The 22093-nt window shown below is 47.6% G+C and overlaps 1 long non-coding RNA gene and 1 pseudogene across 1 annotated transcript in view; both read right to left on the reverse strand.

The window, feature by feature from the left end:
• The window catches only part of LOC132401521 (uncharacterized), a 30038-nt gene extending 20946 nt beyond the window's left edge, over positions 1–9092 (reverse strand). The window contains exon 1 of the long non-coding RNA XR_009514593.1: positions 8997–9092. This is a non-coding gene — a long non-coding RNA (uncharacterized LOC132401521). The remainder of the gene's footprint in view (positions 1–8996) is intronic.
• A 6045-nt stretch (positions 9093–15137) lies between these two features.
• Positions 15138–17815, reverse strand: LOC132402322 (uncharacterized protein K02A2.6-like; annotated as a pseudogene).
• Between the last annotated feature and the right edge of the window lie 4278 nt (positions 17816–22093).

Consider the following 22093-nt stretch of genomic DNA (forward strand, 5'->3'; position numbering starts at 1 on the left):
AGAGGACGTTAGGAGAATACAGGGAGACTTGGATAGGCTGGGTGAGTGGGCAGATACTTGGCAGATGTCATTCAGTGTGAATAAATGTGAAGTTATCCACTTTGGAAGCAGGAACAAGAGGGCAGAGTATTGTCTGAACGGTGTAGAGTTAGGTAAGGGAGAAATGCAAAGAGACCTAGGAGTCCTAGTTCATCAGTCAATGAAGGTGAATGAGCAAGTGCAACAGGCAGTGAAGAGGGCAAATGGAATGTTGGCCTTTGTTACAAGGGGAATTGAGTACAAGAGCAAGGATGTCCTTTTGCATTTGTACAGGGCCCTGGTGAGACCACACCTGGAATATTGTGTACAGTTTTGGTCTCCAGGTTTAAGGAAGGACATTCTGGCAATTGAGGAAGTGCAGTGTAGATTCACTAGGTTGATTCCTGGGATGGCAGGGCTGTCTTACGCAGAGAGATTGGAGAGATAATTAAAGGATTTGATAGGATTGAGGCAGGAAATATGTTCCAGATTTTGGGAGAGTCCAGTACCAGAGGGCATGGATTGAGAATAAGAGGTCAGTTATTTAAAACAGAGTTGAGGAAGAGCTTCTTCTCCCAGAGAGTTGTGGAGGTGTGGAATGCACTGCCTCGGAAGACGGTGGAGGCCAATTCTCTGGATGCTTTCAAGAAGGAGCTAGATAGATATCTGATGGATAGGGGAATCAAGGGATATGGGGACAAGGCAGGGACTGGGTATTGATAGAGAATGATCAGCCATGATCTCAGAATGGCGGTGCAGACTCGAGGGGCTGAATGGTCTACTTCTGCACCTATTGTCTATTGTCTAAACACTGAGAATGGGTGTGAAGGACATTATAGAGACAGAGACAGTGAGTGGAGGTCAAGTCGGTGAGACATTACAGAGTGAGATGGGATGAAGGTTGGGTTGGAAGAACATTACAGAGACTGAGATGGGGTGGAGGGTTGAGTCACGGGGGGAGCTTTACCAGACTGAGACAGAGGGTGGAGGTTGGAGTCATTACAGAGACTGAGACAGAGGGTGGGGGTTGGGGTTCATTACAGAGACTGAGACAGAGGGTGGGGGTTGGAGTCATTACAGAGACTGAGACAGGGAGTGGGGGTTGGAGTCATTACAGAGACTGAGACAGGGAGTGGGGGTTGGGGGTCATTACAGAGACTGAGACAGAGGGTGGGGGTTGGGGACATTACAGAGACTGAGACAGGGGGTGGGGGTCAGTAGACATTACAGAGACTGAGACAGGGGGTGGGGGTTGATGGACTACAGAGACTGAGACAGAGGATGGGGGTCAGTAGACATTACAGAGACTGAGACAAAGGGTGGGGATCAGTGGACATTACAGAGACTGAGACAGGGGGTGGGGGTCAGTGGACATTACAGAGACTGAGACAGGGTGGGGATGAGGGACTACAGAGACTGAGACTGAGGATGGGGATCAGTAGAAATTACAGAGACTGAGACAGGGGATGGGGGTCAGTGGATATTACAGAGACTGAGACTGAGGATGGGGATCAGTAGAAATTACAGAGACTGAGACAGAGGGTGGGGATCAGTGGACATTACAGAGACTGAGACAGGGTGGGGATGAGGGACTACAGAGACTGAGACTGAGGATGGGGATCAGTAGAAATTACAGAGACTGAGACAGGGGGTGGGGGTCAGTGGACATTACAGAGACCGAGACAGAGGGTGGGGATCAGTGGACATTACAGAGACTGAGACAGGGGGTGGGGATTGGGGGACATTACAGAGACCGAGACAGAGGGTGGGGATCAGTGGATATTACAGAGACAGGGGGTGGGGGTCAGTGGATATTACAGAGACTGAGACAGGGGGTGGGGATTGGGGGACATTACAGAGACCGAGACAGAGGGTGGGAATCAGTGGACATTACAGAGACTGAGACAGAGGGTGGGGGTCAGTGGACATTACAGAGACTGAGACAGGGGGTGGGGGTCAGTGGATATTACAGAGACTGAGACAGTGGGTGGGGATTGGGGGACATTACAGAGACTGAGACAGGGGGTGGGGATTGGGGGACATTACAGAGACTGAGACAGGGGGTGGGGATCAGTGGACATTACAGAGACTGAGCCAGGGTGGGGATGAGGGACTACAGAGACTGAGACAGGGGGTGGGGATTGGGGGACATTACAGAGACTGAGACAGAGGGTGGGGGTCAGTGGACATTACAGAGACTGAGACAGGGGGTGGGGATCAGTGGACATTACAGAGACTGAGCCAGGGTGGGGATGAGGGACTACAGAGACTGAGACAGGGGGTGGGGATTGGGGGACATTACAGAGACTGAGACAGAGGGTGGGGGTCAGTGGACATTACAGAGACTGAGACAGGGGGTGGGGATCAGTGGACATTACAGAGACCGAGACAGAGGGTGGGGATCAGTGGACATTACAGAGACTGAGACAGGGGGTGGGGATCAGTGGATATTACAGAGACTGAGACAGGGGATGGGGATTGGGGGACATTACAGAGACTGAGACAGGGGGTGGGGATTGGGGGACATTACAGAGACTGAGACAGAGGGTGGGGATCAGTGGACATTACAGAGACTGAGACAGAGGGTGGGGGTCAGGGCACATTATAGAGACTGAGACAGGGGAGGGGGTCGAGTCGGGGGTGCATTACAGAGACGAAGATATGGAATTGGAGTCGGGGCGGACAGTAGAGACTGAGACAGTCTTTGTAAGACTCAGTTTTTGGTGTAAATGTATCTTCGCGGCAGATCGCTAATGGGAAACAATCCTCTCTGATAAACGACACGTTCAGCAATAAATTCTGCGTTTACAATGATTGCTGAGACACCCTCGCAGTGATTAAATCAGGAGTTCCCTCTCACAACAGATTGGAAGCAGCGAACCGGAGGGGCTCGTTAACTCGTTGAGGAGAGAATTGATGTTCCATCACTGTCCTGTCTAGCCACCAAGACATAGTGCGATAGTACATATCAGTACCACTTCTTCCTCAGCGCGGCGCTCCCTCGGTACCGCTTCTTCCTCAGCGCGGCGCTCCCTCGGTACCGCTTCTTCCTCAGCGCGGCGCTCCCTGGGTACCACTTCTTCCTCAGCGCTCCCCCTACATCATGGTGCTCCCTCGGTACTGCTTCTTTCACTACGAGGCGCTCCCTCCGTACCGATCCTTCCACAGCACAGTGCTCCGTCAGTACCTATCCTCGGCGCACTGTTCGCTCAGTTCTTCCCTTTGCGTGTCGTGGCGCTCCCTCGGTACCGCTCCTTCCTCAGCGCGGCGCTCCCTCTGCAACGCTCCCCCTACAACATGGCGCTCCGTCTGTACCGCTCCACCCCTAGCGCGGCGCTCCGTTAGTACCGAGCATGTTGCCGCTCAATCAGGAACGCTCCTTCCTTAGCGCGGCGCTCCCTCGTTACCGCCCTCTTGCTGAGTGCTGCTCTCTCAGTCCCACCCATTTTTTCACAAATGTACAAAACTTTATTCAAATACAAAAAAATACAACGGTTGGGGGTTACAATACAGTTCGTTAAAGTACCTGTACCGTTTTTACCATCGGAAACGCACTCAATTCCCTCGTGGGTCACCATTTCCGAAAATCCCCCATTGAACCGATAATGGTCACATGATCCCCTTCTAAGTACCCACTGACCTGGACAGGTAGATCCCTCAACAGCCCGCTGCCTGGACCTGCGAATGGGCATCTTGGCTAGGTCCAGGAGCAAGCCTACCAGAACATCCAACCAGTGACCCATACTGGGTGCCCATAAACCAGCAGCGCAGGTAGCCCCTTCAACCTCCATATAGACATGGTACCTGACTCCTCCCATCCACAGAAAGGACAGGTGGACGGGGTATCAGTGAACCTGCACAGGAATCTATTCCACGGTACTGCCCTGTGCAAGACCCTCCACCCCAGGTCCCCAGTATACAGGGGAAACATGCCTGCATGGAGACACGTCCACTTCACTGCCTGACAGGCCGCCATGGCGTGTCCAGGCGGTAGGAGAGGGCAATGAAGTGAAAAGTGTGCAGGAGCAGCCCGTCTCAGCACGTTGAGGAAAGACACGGTGGACATCTCCACGAGGTTTCTGAAGGAGATCTCGGGGTTAGTGTCCCACTCCACTTCGCCAGCCACCCTCACGGGATGGGGAACGATCTCTCCAGCGGCCATAGCCACTCCACTTCGCCACCCACCCTCACGGGATGGGGAACGATCTCTCCAGCGGCCATAGCCACTCCACTTCGCCACCCACCCTCACGGGATGGGGAACGATCTCTCCAGCGGCCATAGCCACTCCACTTCGCCAGCCACCCTCACGGGATGGGGAACGATCTCTCCAGCGGCCCAAGTGCCTCTCCCTGCAGGTTCAGGAAAACTCTGACCGGAGGAATCAGTGTACCCTCCTGAAGGCAAAGCCCCTGGTGAAGTAATGCTTCATCAGTACGTGCCTCCACGGAGGGTGCTTGGAGAACATGTGTCTTTGTAAAGTCCTGAGACAGAGAGCTGTCATCTGGGTACATACCAGTGACTGACCCCCCTCCCCAATAGGAAGACTCTGGACCAGAGCAGGGACCTATTGCCTCCTGTAATCCCAGAATTCCACCGACTTTTTCTGCGTCCTCTCTGCCCGCATACAGTGGGCGGGACTAGAGTGACCAGCCAGTGCCAAAGCATGGGGTTACCAGCAGGTTGATGACCTACAGTGACCAGACCAGTGTCCCAGCAGTTCCCGGCCAAGTCTCCGCAGTGAAGCTTAGTTAGACCCCCAGGTAGAAGAGGTGCATGGTTTTATCTCCTCTGGTAAGGAGGCCTCCCCCGCCCCCAATGAACCATTAAAAGACCGGAGCACTTTCTCCAGTTGACGCCAATGCATGGCAGAGGATGCAACTGAGAAGACCCACTGGTAGTCTTGCATCCTCTGTAGGCCAACAGGGTTGGTGATCAAGGAGGACATCATTGCAATAAGCCAAAAGGACTATCTTCATCTCCGGCTTGCGTAGAGCCAGACTGCCAACCGCTCCCGAAGAAGTCAGAGAAAAGGCTCTATGCAGAGTACAGATGTCCCAACATCGGGCAGCCCTGATGCACCCCTTCCCCCAAACAAAAGGGTGCCATTAAGGATCTATTGACCTTTATCAGGCACTCCATGGACACGGGCAACAAAATGCGGTCGGAGTCCGAACGCGCGCAGAGTCCCGAGGAGAGGTAGTCATGATTCACTGTGTTAAACATCTTCTCCTGATCGAGACAGAAAATAGCGGCTGACGGGCCAGACTCGTGGGACAGATGGATCAGGTCATATTAGTCTCAATCGACCAGCCTCGGACCATGTCTGGATGGATCCTTTGGGACAGCAGGGAGCCTAGACGATTGGCCATTACTGGGGCAAACACCTGAAATTCGGTGCAGAGGAGAGAGACTGGGCGCCAATTCCCCAGGCGGAAAAGATCCCCCTTCTTTTGCGGAGGATCACGACTGCCCAACACCAAAGTAATCAGAATCAGGTTCAATCTCACCGGCATGCATGTAGAAATTTGTTTACTTTATGGCAGCAGTACCACAAAATACATGATATTTTAGTGGGAAGGAGAACAGCCAGATGTCGTGGTACATATTGGGACCAAACGAGGAAAAGGGAGGAGGTCCTGAAAGCAGACGACAGGGAGTTAGGAAGGAAGCTGAGAAGCAGGACCTCAAAGGTAGTATTCTTTTGATTACTTCCCGTGCCATGTGACAGTGAGTGCAGGAATAGAATGAGGTGGAGGATAAATGCATGGCTGAGGGGTGGAGCATGGGGGAAGAAATTTAGATTTCTGGACCATTGGGACCTCTTTTGGGTAAATGTGACCTGTACAAAGAGGACGGGTTGCACTTGAATCTGAGGGGACCAATATCCTGGCGGGAAGGTTTGCTAAGGCTACTGGGGAGAGTTTAAACTAGAATTGCTGTGGGGTGGTAACTGAACTGAAGAGACGGCGGAAGAGGTGGTTGGCTCACAAATATTGAAAGCTTGGAGACAATGCGAGAGGAAGGAGAGGGAGAAGGGATACGCTCAGAGTGATGGTTTGAGATGTGTCTATTTTAATGCTAGAAGCATCATGAACAAAGCAGATGAGCTTAGAGTGTGGATTAGTACTTGGAGCTATGATGTTGTGGCCATTACAGAGACTTGGATGGCTCAAGGGCAGGAATGGTTACTTCAAGTGCTGGGTTTTAGAAGTTTCAGAAAGGACAGGGATGGAAGCAAAAGAGGTGGGGGTGTGGCACTGTTGATCAGAGATAGTGTCATGGCTGCAGAAAAGGACGCCATGGAGGGATTGTCTACGGAGTCTCTGTGGGTGGAAGTTAGGAACAGCAAGGGGTCAATAACTCTCTGGTTTTTTTTATAACCACCCAAAAGTAAAGGGGACATCAAGGAGCTGATAGGCAGACAGATTCTGGAAAGGTGTAATAATAATAGGGTTGTCGTGATGGGAGATTTTAATTTCCCAAATATCGATTGGAATGTCCCTAGAGTGAAGGGTTTAGATGGGGTGGAGTTTGTTAGGTGTGTTCAGGAAGGTTTCTTGACACAATATGTAGATAAGCCTACAAGAGGAGAGGCTGTACTTGATCTGGTATTTGGAAATGAACCTGGTCAGATGTTAGATCTCTCAGTGGGAGAGCAGTTTGGAGATAATGATCACAATTCTATCTCCTTTACCATAGCTTTGGAGAGGGATATGACAGACAAATTAGGACTAGGGGAAAGAAGAGGCTATCAGCCAGGAACTTGGAAGTATAAATTGGAAACAGATGTTCTCAAGGAAATGTGTGGCAGAAATGTGGCAAATGTTCCAATGAGACAGGGAAAGGATGGTAGGGTACATGAACCGTGGTGTACAAAGGGTGTTGTAAATCTAGTCAAGAAGGAAAAAAGGAGCTTACAAAAGGTTCAAAAAACTAGGTGACAATAGAGATCTAGAAGAATATAAGGCTAGCAGGGAGAAGCTTAAAAATGAAATTAGGAGAGCCAGAAGGGGCTATATGAAGGCCTTGGTGGATAGGATTAAGAATAACTCCAAGTCATTATACAAGTATGTGAAGAAAAAGAAGATAAGACATGAGAGAATAGGACCAATCAAGTGTGACAGTGGAAAAGTACGTATGGAACCGGAGGAGGTAGCAGAGGTACTTAATGAATAGTTTGCTTCAGTATTCACTATGGAAAAGGATCTTGGTGATTGTAGGGATGAATTAAAGCGGACTGAAAAGCTTGAGCATGTAGATATTAATAGAAAGGATGTGCTGGAGCTTTTGGAATGCACCAAGTTGGATAAGTCACCCAGACAGTACGAGATGTACCCCAGGCTAATGGAGGAGATTGCTGAGCCTCTGGCTCTTTGCATCATTAATGCGCACAGGAGAGGTTCCAGAGGATTGGAGGGTTGCAGATGTTGTTCCCTTATTCAAAGAAGGGAGTAGAGATAGCCCAGGAAATTATAGACCAGTGAGTCTTACTTCAGTGGTTGGTAAGTTGATGGAGAAGATCCTGAGAAGCAGGATTTATTAACATTTGGAGAGGTATAATATGATTAGGAATAGTTAGCATGGCTTTGTCAAAGGCAGGTTGCGCCTTACGAGCCTGATTGAATTTTTTGAAGATGTTACTAAACACGTTGATGAAGGTAGAGCAGTAGATGTAGTGTATATGGATTTCAGCAAGGCATTTGATAAGGTTCCCCATCCAAGGCTTATTGAGAAAGTAAGCAGGCATGGGATCCAAGCAGATATTGTTTTGTGAATCGAGAACTGGCTTGCCCACAGAAGGCAAAGAGTGCTTGTAGACAGGTTATATGCTGCATGGAGGTCGGTGACCAGTGGTGTGCTTGAGGGATCTGTCCTGGGATCCCTGCTCTTTGTGATTTTTATAAATGACCTGGATGAGGAAGTGGAAGGATGGATTATTAAATTTGCTGATGACACAAATGTTGATGGTGTTGTGAATAGTGTGAAGAGCCGTCAGATATTACAGCGGGACATTGATAGGATGCAAAACTGGGCTGAGAAGTGGCAGATGGAGTTCAACCCAGATAAATGTGAGATGGTTCATTTTGGTAGGTAAAATATAATGGCAAAATATAGTATTAATGGTAAGACTCTTGGCAGTGTGGGGGATCAGTGGGATCTTGGAGTCCAAGTTCATAGGACACTCAAAACTGCTGCGCAGATTGACTCTGTAGTTAAAAAGGCATATGGTGGATTGGTCTTCATCAATTGTGGAACTGAATTTAGGAGCCGAGAGGTAATGTTGCAGCTATATAGGACCCTGGTCAGACCCCACTTGGAGTACTGTGTTCAGGTCGCCTCACTACAGGAAGGATGTGGAAGCCATAGAAAGGATGCAGAGGAGATTTACAAGGATGTTGCCTGGATTGGGGAGCATGGTTTATGAGAATAGGTTGAGTGAACTCTGCCTTTTTTCCTTGGAGCAACAGATGATGAGAGGTGACCTGATAGAGGTGTACAGTATAAGAGAATGAGAGGCATTTATCGTGCGGATGGTTGGAGGCTTTTTCAGAGGGCTGAAATGGCAAGCACAAGAGGGCATAGTTTTAAGGTGCTTGGAAGTAGGTACAGAGGAGATGTCAGGGTTAAGTTTTTTTACTCAGAGTGGTGAGTGCGTGATGGAGTCGGATATGACAGGTTCTTTTAAGAGACTCCTGGATAGATGCATGGAAAAACAGATAAGGTAAGGACATATTCGGCTCAGCTTTGTGGGTCCAACAGGGCCGGATTAACCTAGTAGCAAAAGTAGCATATGCTACGGGCCCCGCCCGCACTTTATAAACAAGCCGCATTCTGGTGAAATCGGCATTCTCACCGTATTCTCACGACTGTTGGATGAGCTTTTGGGTGGACGATTCAGTTACACTTAAATAAATGACTTCAGCCAAGCATTTCCAAAAAGCTGTGAACCCAGTTTCATTCTGATAATAAAACTTACTTTGCACTTTGAGTTTCGGGAAACTTCCTTTGATTCTGAGAACAGAGACTGACAGCTCCAGCTCCCGGTAGCAGGCCGTCCTCAGGGACACTCTCAGCCAATCGGCGAGTACCGCTGGAAGAAGCATGCTCTCATTGGCTGAAGCGTGTCAGTGGGCGGGACAGTGTGCGCTCAGAGTGGTCTGTGGAGAGGACGGAGTTTGGGAGCTGCACTTCGGGCAAAGGCTGCAATACCAGACGGGGTTTGGTTGCGCATCTATTTGTTAGTCATAGTTACCAGCTGCAGTGGAGAACGCTCATTTTCAAAACTGAAAAATATTTAAAATGAACTAAGGAACACCATTGGTCAAAACAGATTGAACAAACTCACTCTAATGAGCATTGAACGTGAACTTCTGCGTGAAATAGACATTTCCAGTATCATCAACAAATTTGCTCATGCTAACTCTAGACAATCTAACTTTTAAATTGTAGTTTTGTTACTTCTGACATTTGAAATTGATACCTTCATGTAAGTAATACTATAACTGAAGTGTCAGACATTTGTCCTGTTATCTGTCTGTATAGAAAATGACAATAGACAATAGGTGCAGGAATAGACCATTCGGCCCTTCTAGCCAGCACCGCCATTCAATGTGATCATGGCTGATCATCCACAATCAGTACCCTGTTCCTGCCTTCTCCCCTTATCCCTTGACTCTGCTATCTTTAGGAGCTCTATCTAACTCTTTTTTGAAAACATCCAGAGAATTGGCCTCCACTGCCTTCTGAGGCAGAGCATTCCACAGATCCACAACTGTCTGAGTGAAAGAGTTTTTCCTCAACTCCGTTCTAAATAGCCTACCCCTTATTCTTAAACTGTGGCCTCTGGTTCTGGACTCCCCCAACATTGGGAACATGTTTCCCGCCTCTAGCGTGTCCAATCCCTTAATAATCTTATATGTTTCAATCAGATCCCCTCTCATCATTCTAAATGAAAAAAATCAATGACTTTACTATGGAAGTAAATAATTTTTGTTTTAATACTTATGTGCATTTTTTAAAATTTAGGGCCCCTTTATAACATATGCTACAGTCCCCCGCACTAGCTTAATCCGGCCCTGGGGCCAAAGGGTCTCTATTGTGCCATAGGTTTTCTATGTTTCTATAAATAAATAGAGAAAAATCTGTAGTGACATATATATATATATATATATGTGTGTGTGTGTGCATGTGTATGTATTCAATAGTTAAATCCAAATAAGTAGTGCAGTAAAAAACTGAAATAAAAAGTAGTGAGGCAGTATTCATGGGTCCTGCTGAAGGGCCTCCGCCTGAAACATTGACTGTACATTTTTCCATAGATGCTGCCTGGCCTGTTGACTTTCTCCAGCATTTTGTGTTTCAATGATTCAATATCCATTTAGAAATCATAAGGCAGAGGGGAAGAAGCTGTTATGGAACCACTGAGTGTGTGCTTCCTTTCTGATGGGAACAGTGTGATGGGGGCATGTCCTGGGTATTGGGGGTCCTGAATGATAAGTGCCGCCTTTCTAAGGCACCGCTCACTGAAGATGCCTTAGTACTACGGAGGCTTGTAGCCATGATAGAGCGACCATCTTGGGCAATAACCCCCCCCCCCACCCCCACACCAAATGGTGATGCAGCCAGTCAGAATGCTCTCTACTGTACATTTGTAGAAGGAGCCTGTAACCAGATCCTGGTGAAATCAGCACCCAGTATGTCCCAGAAGGCCCTGAGGAATTCCACAGTCAGCCCGTCCAACCCCAGGGATTTGCATAACTGGTTAAGGGTGTGTTCAGCTCCTCCAGTGATAAGGGACGCTCTCAGGACTGACCTTTGACAGGTCCTCCCAAAGCACTCCCTGCACTTCCTCACGATGGGTCCAGTGAGATCAGGGTTGCATAAAATGATGCGCTCACCATACCATGGGAGCAGCCTCACTGAGTGGCCCCACGACAGGAGTAGTCTCAGCCTTGGGACCAGTTGCAGGGGAAGGGTATCCCCACTCCCCTGGTTTGAAAATAACACCCACAGCCTGTTCCTGGGGTTGGGCAGGGCTGGACCCCTGCTCATCATAATGCTCTGTACTGTGCCTCCTGCCCCTATTTTGGGCAACCTATTGGCCTCCTGGAAGAAAGTCTCAAAATACCTTGAACTTGTCCAGCTGCTCCAAGGTTATTTTGGTCACCCAACCCTGGGTAACACATGTAGGAGTCATGACCTCCCCACTTATCGGGACCCTGGTACTCCACTCCTTCCGGGAGAATGGTGACCCAGGAATACTCAGGTCAAATAATGAAAAATAGTGAGGTGGAGTTCATGGGTTCAAAGTCCATTTAGGAAAAGGAAGGCAGAGGGAAAGAAGCTGTTCCCGAATCACTGAGTGTGTGCCTTCAGGCTTCTACACCTCCTTCCTGATGACAACTTGCAGGTTGAATCAGTGGTGCAGAAGACAAATGCAATGACAATAGACAATAGACAGTAGGTGCAGGAGAAGGCCATTTCTAGCCAGCACCACCATTCACTGTGATCATGGCTGATCACACACAATCAGTACCCTGTTCCTGCCCTCTCCCCATATCCCTTGACCCCGCTATCTATAAAAGCTCTATCTAACTCTCTCTTGAATGCATCCAGAGACTTGGCCTCCACTGCCTTCTGGGCCAGAGCATTCCACATATCCACCACTCTCTGGGTGAAAAGGTTTTTCCGCATATCTATTCTAAATGGCCTACCCCTTATTCTTAAACTGTGGCCTCTAGTTCTGGACTCACCCATCAGCGGGAACATGCTTCCTGCCTCCAGTGTGTCCAATCACTTAATAATCTTATATGCTTCAATCAGATCCCCTCTCATCCTTCTAAATTCCAGTGTATACAAGCCCAGTCGCTCCAATCTTTCAACATATGACAGTCCCGCCATTCTGGGAATTAACCTTGTGAACCTACGCTGCACTCCCTCAATAGCAAGAAAGTCCTTCCTCAAATTTGGAGACCAAAACTGCACACAATTCTCCAGGTGGGGTCTCACCAGGGCCCTGTACAGCTGCAGAAGGACCTCTTTACTCCTATACTCAATTCCCCTTGTTATAAAAGCCAGCATGCCATTAGCTTTCTTCATAATGTTAGCATTCATTTTAAGAGGTCTAGAATACAAGAGCAGGGATGTGATGCTGAGGCTTTAGAAGGGACTGGTGAGGCCTCACCTTGAGTACTGTGAACAGTTTTGGGCCCCTCATCTTAGAAAAGATTTGTTGGCATTGGAGAGGGTCCAGAGGAGGTTCACAAGGGTGATTCCAGGAATGAAAGTGTTATCATACGAGGAACGCTTGATAGCTCTGGGTCTGTACTCACTGGAATTCAGAAGGATGAGGTGGGATCTCATTGAAACCTTTCGAGTGTTGAAAGGACTAGACAGAGTAGATGTGGAAAGGATGTTTCCCATGGTGGGAGAGTCTAGGACACGAGGACACAGCATCAGGATAGAGGGCCATCCATTCAAAACAGAGATAACCATATAACCAGACAAATCTTTATAGTCAGACCTAAAACAAGGATCCTGTTTGAATAGTGAAGTAAGGAAAGTTGCTGACAAGTCACCAAGATCTGACTCCCAATTTGGGCTATCATGGGTAGCAGAACCATGCTGCACAGAACCATCCGCATTGGCTAGCTTCTGAGCCATAGCTTGAGGTACTGCACAGGAAGGATAAATGTTAGAATCCGTCTTTGGGTCATCAGTGAATGGCTTAGTCAACAGCTGCACTGCAGGAACAACTTTTCCACCTGCTAGGTTATTCCCTAACAGCAAACACTAGTCCCAAGTTTAATTACTGGTTTACCCTGACTATCCATGCTACTCTTTAGGAAGGTCTTATTCGGAGTAAACTTAACCTTGTAGGTTAGAGCAAACTCATCTGCTAATTTAGCAGATTCTTGCAAAGTGGCAGCATCCTTCTCATTTAAATATGTCTTTATGTCATTATGGATGCACCTTTTAAATTCTTCAATTAAAACCAACTCTTTCAATTTGTCAAAATTACCATCCATATTTTTAGATGTGCACCATCGTTCCAAACACACAGACTTCTCATAAGCAAATTCCACATGAGTCTGGTTCACAGATTTCCTCAGATTCCTAAACCTTTGCCCATAGGCTTCTGGAACCACCTCATAGGCTTTTAAGCACAGCCTGTTTCACGGCCTCATAATTAGTTGCATCGTCAACTGACAGGGCAGAATAAGCCTGCTGAGCATTACCCTTAATTACACTCTGTAACAAAAGAAGCCAACCAACTTAGGGCCACTGTAGGTTCTGAGTAACTTTCTCAAAATGTTGAAAGTATGTATCATCCTCAGCTTCATCAAAAATTTAACTTATCACCAGAGTCAGCAGGTTGCCTCTTGAGCCCTACCTTGTCTAGCTCAAACTGCCTCTGTTTTTCTATCTTTGATAGTGATCTTTGTTGTTGTTCAGCCTCAAACTGTCTTTTTTTGTCTGCTTCCACAGCTTCGAACTGCCTTTGTCTTTTGCTGTCCTCTAATTTAAGCGCCTATAACTTTATTTGTTCCAGCTTCAACTGGATCTCAAGGTTAACTGGTTTACTTTCAGGAAACCTTTCTAACACCTCCCCTTTTCTAACATCTCCATAGATACATAGTGCTCAGCTATTCTCCTCTGAATTTCTGCCTTTTTCATAGCCGGCTTTACCTCAGTAAGTTCCAGCTTTTTAGCAATGGCCAACAAGTTGTCCTTTCAAGATAAGTCAAGTCAAGTCACTTTTATTGTCATTTCGACTGTAATTGCTGGTAGAGTACATAGTAAAAATGAGACAATGTTTTTTCAGGACCATGGTGTTACATGACACAGTACAAAAACTAGACTGAACTACGTAAAAAACAACACAGAATAAAAAAACACTAGACAACAGACCTACTCAGGACTGCGTAAAGTGTACAAAACAGTGCAGGCATTACAATAAATAATAAACAGGACAATAGGGCAGTAAGTTGTCAGTCCAGGCTCTGGGTATTGAGGAGTCTGAGAGCTTGGGGGAAGAAACTGTTACACAGTCTGGTCGTGAGAGCCCGAATGCTTCGGTGCCTTTTCCCAGACAGCAGGAGGGAGAGGAGTTTGTATGAGGGGTGCGTGGGGTCCTTGATAATGCTGTTTCCTTTGCAGATGTAGCGTGTAGTGTAAATGTCCGTGATGGCAGGAAGAGAGACCCCGATGACCTTCTCAGCTGACCTCACTATCCACTGCAGGGTCTTGCAATCCGAGATGTGTGGTAACTTCTATTTTACAAAAAGACCACTTGACAACTTGATGACCAAAAGAGCATCTTTATCTGGGATGGCAAATTATATTTACAATACAGAGGCTTCTAGGTACCTCGTGCGGAATGGGTGGAGGAACTATATACAATGCATACTGGGAGTAAAAAGAGCAGAAGTAAAGACCCCGCCAACCCTGGATCCCGCCTCTTGCTACCAACAGCTCCCTGACTAGTATTAACTTACTTTTAATAATACTCACATTACACCACTTCTCCCCCTTTAAAATCCAACATTCCCCAAATACAGAAGAACTGGGAAGTAAAACAGTGGTATCATTAGCAACAGGTTACCAATACAAAAATACCTAAAAAAAAAGCATGGCAAATTCAACATTCAATCTAACAACAAAAGAAACTATCCAATCAAAGATTCAGTCTGTCAGGAGGTTTGCGCGGGCACTGCGATTTACGCACTACCCCCGGTGACCCAGCAGGCACCGCTGGTGAGGATGTTTTGGGTGGATCTAGTGTTGGGGACACGAGAGGGGTCTGTGTGTCCGCGTGAGAATGTCTATCTTCTTCGGGGGACTCTGCCCCCTCTGCCAGTGTCTCTCCCTCTAGCAAAGTCACTGGTGGACATGCTTCCCCAGTAGTCTGTCTCCCCATTGGAAACTCCATGGAACTGTCTACCTCTGAGCTGGAATCATGATGCAGGCGCACATGGTCCTGATGTCTGCAGAAAACACGCCCATCAGTCAGCTTAACAACGTAGGAGACCTGACCACTCTGCTTAAGAATAACACCAGGTAGCCATTGCTGATTGTTTCTCACATAGACATTGTCATCCGGTTCTAACTGTTTCTCTCACACTTGTTGATCATGTCCCTCCTTCTGCTTTTCCTGTTTTCTCTCCACTTTTGCCTTCATGTCCGGGCGCAGCAGGTCCAATCTCGACTTAGAACTACGCCCCATCAGCATCTCTGCTGGAGTGTGTACAGTCATAGTCTGTGGAATGAAGCGGTATTTAAACAGGAAACGTGAAAGCCGGGTACTAAGAGAGTCCCCTGTCATCCGCTTCAGGCCTTCCTTCACTGTCTGAACAGCCCGCTCAGCCAAACCATTTGAGGCTGGGTGGAAAGGGGCCGTCTGAATGTGATGAATGCCATTCTGCCGCATGAACTCACTGGTGAACGTCGGGCCATTATCAGTGACCAGAGTGTCAGGCAACCCGTGGACTGCAAATACTTGCCTGAGTTTGTCTGTGGTTGAGGGGGCTGTGATGTTGCTCATGATGTGAGCTTCGATCCATTTGGAATGTGCATCCACCATTACAAGAAACATCTGCCCCATAAAGGGGCCAGCAAAGTCCAAATGTAGCCTAGACCAGGGGCAGACTGGCCACTCCCATGAGTGCAAAGGAGCTGGTGGTGGCATGTTCTGATTGGTCTGACATTGCGTGCGTGATTTTACCATGTTCTCCAGATCCTGATCCATTCTTGGCCATCAGACGTAGGATCTTGCAAGGCTTTTCATTCGAGGCACCACTGGGTGAGTCTCATGAATTTCCTCCACAATCTGTGAACAGCCAGGGGGAGGCACGATGACCCTCGCCCCCCAGAAAATGCAACCATCCTGCAGACTCAGTTCGGTCTTGCGTTTGGCATAAGGTCTCAGTTCCTCTCCTTCCACGACTCTGGGCCAACCTTGTAAAAGAAAAGTCTTGACTTGAGACAGGACTGGGACCCTCTCTGTCCATTGCTTGATCTGGGTCGCCTTTACATGTGTCTCGGACAGCCTGTCCAATGAAAACACAGTCTCTGGAGGCACATCTGGAGTAACAGGTGTCTCAGGTAAAGGGAGTCGACTCAGCGCATCGGCGTTTGCATTATCTCCACTCGCTCTGTACACGATAGTATACAGGTAGGCTGACAATGTGAGAGCCCAACGCTGTATCCTGGCTGAGGCTAGTGGTGGGATGCATCTGGTCTCCCTAAAAAGACTCATCAGTGGTTTACGGTCCATATAAAATGTGAATGGATGTCCATAGAGGTACTGATAAAAACATTTGACCACAAAAATAATGGCCAGACCTTCTTTGTCTAGCTGTGAATATCCTTTCTCAGCAGCCGTCAGCGTACATGAAGCAAAACCAATAGGCTTCTCTGAACGGTCCTCCATTACGTGTGAGAGAACTGCCCCGACTCCATAGGGCGAAGCTTCGCATGAAAGGGTGATCTCCTTGTCTGGGTCATAGTGAACGAGCAGCTTCACTGAGTGCAGGAGTTCTTTCACTTCCTTGAAAGTTTCCTCCTGCTCTTCATCCCACCGCCACTTAGTGTCATTGTGAAGCAGCTGATACAGTGGGGCCAAAACCTTTGAGAGGTCCGGAAGAAACTTGCCATAATAATTCACCATGCCCAAAAATGATCTGAGTTCAGTGATGCTCTTGGGGCTTGAGACCTCCTTGATAGCTCTCACTTTGTCCTCCACTGGGCAAAGCCCCTCAGCTGTAATCTCGTGTCCCAGGTAGGTCACACTCAGAGCCAGGAACACACATTTTCCACATTTCAACCGCAGCCCTGCATCTGAGAGTCTCTTCGGCACCTGTTCTAAATTAGCCAGATCCTCCCCCTCCGTGGCTTCTGTGATCAAAATATCATCAAGATACACTGCTACATGCGGAATCCCCTGCAGCAAAGAGTCCATTGTCCTTTAGAAAATGGCAGGGCTAGATGCCACTCCAAACACCAGGCGATTGTATTTGAATAATCCATTGTGCGTATTGATGGTGACGTACTCCTTTGAATCCTCGTCGAGCAGCAGCTGTTGGTAGGCGTGGCTCATGTCCAGCTTTGTGAACAGTTTACCCCCGACAGGGTCGCAAACAGGTCATCCACCCATCGCAATGGGTACTCCTCCAGCTTAGAGACCTGATTCACCGTAAGCTTGTAGTCCCCACATATCCTCACCGTTTTATCTGCCTTCAAAGCTGGAACAATAGGTGCCACCCACCTTGAAAACTGGACTGGCTTAATGATGTCCAGCCCCTGTAAATGTACCAGCTCCGCCTGGACTTTGCCTTTCATGGCATAGGGCACTGACCTGGGCTTAAAAAACGTGTTGTGGCCTCAGGGTCGACACGGAGTTTCACGGTCACACCCTTCAGTGTGCCCAGCTCGTCCCTGAAATCGTCACTATACCGCTGCAGAATGTCCTCCGTCGTGCATGCATAATTAATTTCATGCCAGTTGAGCTGGATTTTGCGAAGCCAATCGCGGCCCAAAAGACCGGGCCCACTGCCCTTAGCTATCACCAGCCTGGCTTCAGCCTTCCGGCCCCTGGCCGAAATATCCACATATAACACCCCTAAATGAGGTATCGGCTGCCCCGTATAGGTCCTGAGTTGGAGCTTAGATGGTCTGATGGGAGGCAGGTTGGATCCCCATGTCCTCCTGTAGGTCTCCTCACTAATGACCGATGCAGTAGCCCCTGAATCCCTTGAACTTAATGCCCTTTCCCTTGACAGTGACTGTGGCATAATATGGTTCAGGTGGTCCCTCACCCGTTTCCACCCCAAACATGTTGTAGGCACACGCTGTCTCTCCGTCTGCTTCTCCTAGGTGGTGTGTGGCTGCCTGAGCCTGTTGAGCTTTCCCCTGCCCAGGCTTAACCTCACCCTTTATGCTCCTGCACTTTTTAACAAAATGTCCCTTCTCGCTACAAGCATGGCAGAGAGTATCTTTGAATTTACAAACATTTGCATAGTGCGTTCCTCCACACCGAAAACATTCCACCCACTGTTCCTGTCCCCAGTCTCCCTCCTGACTTGGAGCACTGCCGCCGACTGCGACCCCCCATATCCTTTCTGTGTATCCTTGGCATTATCAGCAGCCAACTCCATGCCTTGAGCAATCTTGAGGGCTGTCTTGAAAGTCAACGGTGGAGTTTTCCCCAACAAGCGGCATTGTACGGCATCATTATTAATGCTGTATACTAATCTATCACGGAGCATGTCATCCAACACGGCTCCAAAATCGCAATGCTCCGACAGCTGCCGAAGCTCAGCCACAAAATCGCCCACAGACTGACCTGGCTTCCGGACGTGGCTGTGAAACCTGAACCGTTGAACTATCATTGAAGGCTTCAGATTGTGGTGGTACCCCACGAGCTTGACCAGTTCATCGTACGGAATTTCTCTCGGTTTCCGCGGTTCCTTATCAGCTTGTACATCTTTGTCCCACACACTCGGGAGAACAGAGCACTTCTTAGCCTCCTCAGTAATTCCATTAGCACAGAAAAAGTGGCCCAACCTTCCCTCGTACTCCGACCACTCCTCGATTTGCTCAACCTTTCCGAACGCAGCCATCTGAACACGAGACTCCTTGCCCGCTCACAGCTCCTGATCGAAAACGGGGCCGACCCGACCACAAAACCAGTTTATCTCATCACCAAAAATATGTGGTGACTTCTACTTTACAAAAAGACCACTTGACAACTCGATGGCCAAAAGAACATCTTTATCGGGGACGGCAAGTGATATTTACAATACAGAGGCTTCCAGATACCTCGTGCGGCCTGGGTGGAGGACTATATACAATGCATACTGGGAGTATAGAGAGCGGAAGTAAAGACCCCGCCAACCTCGGATCCCACCTCTTACTACCAACAGCTCCCCAATTCGTATTAACTTACATTTAATAATACTCACATTACAATAAGATGGAGCAATTTCTGAACCAGGCAGTCTGGCAGCTGCTCAGGATGTTCTCAATACAACCCCTGTAGAATGTGATGAGGATGGGGGGGTGGGAGATGGACTTTCCTCAGCCTTCGCAGGAAGTAGATATGCTGCTGGGCTTTCTTTGCTATGGAGCTGGTGTTGAGGGACCAGGTGAGATTCTCCACCAGGTGAACACCAAGAAATTTGGTGCTCTTAACGATCTCTACCGAGGAGCCATCGATGTTCAGCAGGGAGTAGTCACTCCATGCCCTCCTGAAGTCAACAACCATCTCTTTTGTTTTGTTCACATTCAGAGACAGGCTGTTGGCTCTGCACCAGTCCATTAGGCACTGTACCTCCTCTCTGTAAGCTGACTCGTCGTTCTTGCTGATGAGACTCACCACGGTCGAGTCATCGACAAACTTGATGATGTGGTTCAAGCTGTGAGTTGCAGCACAGTCGTGGGTCAGCAGAGTGAACAGCAGTGGACTGAGCACACAGTCCTGGGGGGACCCCATGCTCACTGTGATGGTGTTGGAGATGCTGCTCCCAATCTGGACTGACTGAGATCTCCCAGTCAGGAAGTCTAGGATCCAGTTGCAGAGGGAGGTGTTCAGGCCCAGTAGGTTCAGCTTTCCAATCAGTTTCTGAGGGATGATTGTGTTGAATGCTGAACTGAAGTCTATGAACAGCATTCGAACATAGTGTCTTTTTTGTCCAGGTGGGTTAGGGCCAGGTGGAGGGTGATGGCAATGGCGTCGTCTGTTGAGCGGTGGTACGCAAACTGCGGGGAGTCCAGTTTCTGTCATCCCCTAATACCTTAGGGGTTGGCAATGTCAGAAATGCATTAATATCCATTACTGCTGGTTTCCACACATAAGTCAACCAAAAGGGAGATAACCAATCAGATTGATAATAAATCAATAAGCCCCAATTCTGTTCATATCCTGGATGAGCCCCAAATTTTATTATGTACCAGCAACAATAGATCACAAATTGAGACAGATTTTGAAGTTAAAACCATTATCTTTATTAGTATCTACCTAAGAATATAGAAAATTATACAAAATAAATGAAAGTTAAAAGTGTTAAGTGTGTGTGTGTGTGTGTGTGTTTTTGTGTTTTTGTGTTTGTGTGGCTCCCAAACAGTCAAGCTTAGGAACAGTTCTTAAAGTCTTAAGTTGGCAAACTAGAAAAGGTCCAGTAATCCACGGAATAAATGATGGAAGAGATTTGTAAATCCATGTTAAAATGTAGAGAGGGAGCAATTGCAAAGAATTCCACAGATCCCACGCTGGGTAAACGAAGTAACAGTCACTGAAGATCTTATCCATCGAGTCGTCCCAAAATCCAGGTAGAAATATCACAAGGTGACAGTCACAGAATATCCCTTCACATAAGTGGTTACCACATTGCACACCCAAATCCAGGTAAGGGTTAACAACAGTGGTTCCACAGGATACTCTAACAAAATCCACATATGGATCATCCAAAGTGACAGTCACACATTCAGTGTGCACGGTGTGCCATTGATCAACCCTATCTTTTGGGCATAAGAAAGGATCAGACTTTACCCATACTGTATCAAACTAATGCCAGCAGCTTGCAGTCCAGACTTCCTCTCTCTCTCTCTCTCTCTCTCTCTCTTTCCTTCTGAACTGAAAGTCTCAGCGATCTGTCGCAGCTTGTTATACTGATGTCATAGCCCCATCTCATCAAAGCGTGTTAAAGTGACACCCACTGTATGAAACTGTGGTCACATAACAATATTAATTGAGTAACAAATCCCAAGGTGGAAACAAAGTCAGCGTCAAAGTTCAGGCAGAGAAATCCAAAAACCAGAATCAGAAAACAGGCAGAGTCGATATTTGGACGGGCAGAGTACAGATATGAATACTGGAAAGGTTCAGGAAAACTCACTGGCACAACCTGACAACAATCAGGTGAAAACACAGGACTAAAATACACTGAGCAATAAACAGGGAGGCAGATGATAGGTGGAGCCCAATGAGACACAGGTGGCAGCAAAGCAGGTAATAATGAGAAACAGGTGAGAGATGGAGTACTGAGTGATACAGGGGCCGGAGTAGAACAGGAGCACAAAACCATAGACTTGATGGCTAGGGAGAAAACACACAAAAAGACGGAGCTCAACTGACACAGGATTGATGAATGAGAATTGGTGGATGTTATGCACTTGGATGTTATGTACTGATGTTCTGTATAGAGAAAGATTGAACAAGTCAGGTCTTTATTCTTTGGAGCATAGAAGGTTGAGGGGGGACTTGATAGAGGTATTGAAAATTATGAGGGGGATAGATAGAGTTGACGTGGATAGGCTTTTTCCATTGAGAGTAGGGGAGATTCAAACAAGAGGACATGAGTTAAGAGTTAGGTGGCAAAAGTTTAGAGGTAACATGAGGGGGATTTTCTTTTCTGAGAGAGTGGTAGCTGTGTGGAACAAGCTTCCAGTAGAAGTGGTAGAGGCAGGTTCGATATTGTCATTTAAAGTAAAATTGGATAGGTATATGGACAGGAAAGGAATGGAGGGTTATGGGCTGAGTGCAGGTTGGTGGGATTAGGTGACAGTAAGCATTTGGCATGGACTAGAAGGGTCAAGATGGCCTGTTTCCATGCTGTAATTGTTATATGGTTATATGGATTTTCAGAAGGCCTTTATGAAGCTGCCACACATGAGGCTGGTTAGCAAAATAAGAGCCTATGATATTACTGGAAATATATTGGCATGGACAAAAGATTGTCTGATTGGCAGGAAGTGAAAAGTGGGACTAAAGGCAGCCTTTTCTGATTGGCTGCTGGTGATTGTGGTGTTCCGCTGGAGTCAGTATTGGAACCACTTCTTTTTTCATTATATGTCAATGATTTGGATGACGGAAGTGATGACTTTGGGACCACATTTGTGAATATTACAAAGATGCTGTAGGTGGAGGGGCTAGTAGTGTTGAGGTAAAAGGTAACTGCAGAAAGACGAACAGATTTGTAGAATGGACAAAGTGGCAGATGGAATACGGTGTTGGGATCCGATATATCAATCCATGGCCTCCTCTACTGTTGAAATGAAAGAACACTCAGGTTGAAG

The sequence above is a fragment of the Hypanus sabinus genome, chromosome 11 (assembly GCF_030144855.1).
Source record: "Hypanus sabinus isolate sHypSab1 chromosome 11, sHypSab1.hap1, whole genome shotgun sequence".
Lineage (NCBI taxonomy): Eukaryota > Metazoa > Chordata > Chondrichthyes > Myliobatiformes > Dasyatidae > Hypanus > Hypanus sabinus.